The 3,055-nt window shown below is 35.8% G+C and overlaps 1 protein-coding gene across 1 annotated transcript in view; it reads left to right on the top strand.

Moving 5' to 3' along the window:
- The first annotated feature begins 2,618 nt into the window (after window positions 1-2,618).
- The window catches only part of LOC106873908 (uncharacterized), a 324,095-nt gene continuing 323,658 nt past the window's right edge, over window positions 2,619-3,055 (top strand). Inside the window, exon 1 of the mRNA XM_052966147.1 lies at window positions 2,619-2,637. The gene's annotated coding sequence lies outside the window, so the exon portion shown is untranslated. The remainder of the gene's footprint in view (window positions 2,638-3,055) is intronic.

Genomic DNA, 3,055 nt, shown 5'->3' with positions numbered 1-3,055 from the left:
GCTTAACATTATCATTATTATAAAAGTGGCAAGCTGTCAGAATCATTAGCATGTTGAGCAAAATGCTTTGTGGCATTTTGTCTGTCTTTATGTTCTGAGTTCAAATTCCACCGAAGTCAACTTTGCTTACGAGGTCAATAAACAAGTACCAGTTGAGCATTGGGGTTAATGTAATCGACTATCCCCCTCCCTCTGAACTAGCTGGCCTAGAGTCAAAATTTGAAACCAATATTATCATCATTATCTGCCACAGAAGCACGAATAAAATATGAAGGACATTTGAGATTATAAATGAAGTTGTGTAATTGAAAGATACATTATCTGAAAGCTTTGCTCAACATGAAGCAGCAAGTAATAAAATAACACTTATCATATAGTGCAGATATCTCACAATTGACTACATTCATACAACAAAACTCAGCAAAACTTATTGATTGTTAAGAAGGACTTCCTGTATTATCATGGAACACAAATCACTAAGAAAGTACCTAAAGGAAAATCTTGTCTTCTTTTTATAATGGAACAATTAATTTAGTCCATTGTTTGGGTCAATTCATTTGTGAATAATTACAAGTTTCTTCATGTGTGTTAATAGGAATAAATTCACTTGTTTAATTTATGGTAACTCGTAAATGACTTTCCCTACAATATTCCTCTCCTGATTATGCTTTCCATTCACAAATTCAAATGATTAGGATAACACCAGTCCATAGATTCTTTGATAACCTGCAGCAAAAGCATTCAACACTGATTGCTGTTAGTACCAAAATGAGAGCTAGGCTGATTTTATAATGTATTACTTAGTCACATGTGAAGGCACATGGCTCAGTGGTTAGTTTCGGGCTCGCAATTATGAGGTAGTGAGTTCGATTCCTGGATTTTATTCACCCACCCTTCCTGTTGTTCTCTCCCCACTTCTATTTACCTTGTTCTTTAAGGGCCCACCCTGATACCTTGTTACCACCATCTTTATCGCTCTCTCTAACCTCATCCTGATTTTCCTCCTCCACTTTTGTATAATGCAAGTAACCTTGTGTCTCCTCTATGGCAAAATTCTAGCTCCTTCTTTTGTACTTTAATCTCTCATCACCTACAATGAAGCTGCATACCTCTCTATTGTAGCATCACTCAGTTGAAAGGGGATTTAGTTTTGTGAGCTATATGGTGATCTCACTAGTACTGGTGCCATGTAAAAAGCATCCAGTACATTCTGTAAAGTGGTTGGCATTAGGAAGAGCATCCAACAGTGGAAAACATGCTAAAGCAGATCATGGAGTACAACGCAGTCCCACAACCTGTCAGATCATCTCAAACCATCCGACCCATACCAACACAGAAGACAGACATTGAAAGATGATAATGGTAATTGTGAGTAACAAACTAAGGCTTATTGAATATCGTGGAGACAACACACACACACACATGCATGTGTGCACTTACATAGAAGTATGTATATACAGGAGTGGCTGTGTGGTAAGTAGCTTGCTTACCAGCCACATGGTTCTGGGTTCAGCCCCACTGTGTGGCACCTTGGGCAAGTGTCTTCTATTATAGCCTTGGGCCGACCAAATCCTTGTGAGTGGATTTGGCAGATGTAAGTCATATTTTATCTTTTGCTTGCTTTACTCACTGGAGTGTGGCCATGCTGGAGCACTGCCCTGAAGGGTTTAGTCAGACAAATTGACCCTAGTCCTTGTTTTTAAGTCTGATATTTATTGTTTTGGTCTCTTGCTAATCTCCTAAATTATGAGGACATGAACAAATCAACACCAGTTGTCAAGAAGTGACTGGGATGAATGAATGGACAAACAGAAGCAATTTATGGGGCTTCCAAAGCTGGTGAGAGGCAGGTATCCTCAACCTACATACCTGGCCTGAGTACTTACAACAGAGTAGAATCTTCTAAAGGTACCAAATCTGGAACCTTTAGAATTTGGTACCTGGTGTGTTAAACCAGGCAATAGGCTAGATATCGAATAACCTGAAATGTGTGTAAGAGATGGCATGATAACATGTTAAGATTTTATATTTAGTCTTTCTTTAAAGGTTAAACACCTGGCCACATCAGATGCTATTTATTTTGGACACTTGTGCACTCTAAGATGAAGACCACTCCTGCTATTGTGTTATTTATTGGCAGAGACACTTAACATGAAATTAGGACTTATCAAGTTAATACTGGACAGAGATTGCTTGTGTGGCAGGGTCAAATGCATCTCAATTTTAATCACTTGAAGAAGACATGTCAGTCAGCCATTGCTTGAAAATCAAATTATTGTAATTGGTGCAACTGCCTGAATTAGTTTCACTAACCCAACCCATGTTAGTATACCACATGTTTTATATATTATACACATGTTCTATAACTTGTCTTTGTTGGTGTAACACTCTGGCATGTATATTGGAAGATAGTCTTTACATGGATGTATCCTTAACTTTAACCAATATGTAATACATGTTGAACCACGCTGCATAATTACGAGCCATAAACTGACATAGTATTTATGTCCAATTAATAATAAAGCATTTTACAGAACAAAAGAAAAATGCATGTAAAAGCTAAGCTTACATTAACATGAAAACAACACACAAGTCTAAATCTCTTTTCCTAAACAAAGGTCTGGATCTTCAATAAAGGTATATAATTTTATTCACTTCCTAAATATGTTGCTAATGATAAAACTTAAAACAGCAGGTCAGCCAGTTAAATTTTAACATTCTTATTGTAAACATTTCGTTTATTCTCACATATGATTTTTCTACACACCCAAATCTACTTTGTTAAAGTCAGTTGATGGGCGACTAATATCTGGTGACTAAATAAATTTTTATGAATGTTTCTATGCTCTATTCTTAGCTGGGCATAAATACCGTGTCAATTTAGAACTAATAAATATGTTGTGTGGTTTAACATGTTATTATTACTTTAAGTTTTAGAATACACTAATGTGAAAATTAATTTTCAGTATATGTCTTAAGGTTTTTATATGTATTACATGCTGTAGTTACTAAAGTTACTGTCCCATATATATATATATATATATATATATATATA

Source organism: Octopus bimaculoides, chromosome 3 (genome assembly GCF_001194135.2).
Source record: "Octopus bimaculoides isolate UCB-OBI-ISO-001 chromosome 3, ASM119413v2, whole genome shotgun sequence".
In the NCBI taxonomy this organism is placed as follows: Eukaryota; Metazoa; Mollusca; class Cephalopoda; order Octopoda; family Octopodidae; genus Octopus; species Octopus bimaculoides.
This window is presented reverse-complemented; position numbering and strand designations above follow the sequence as displayed.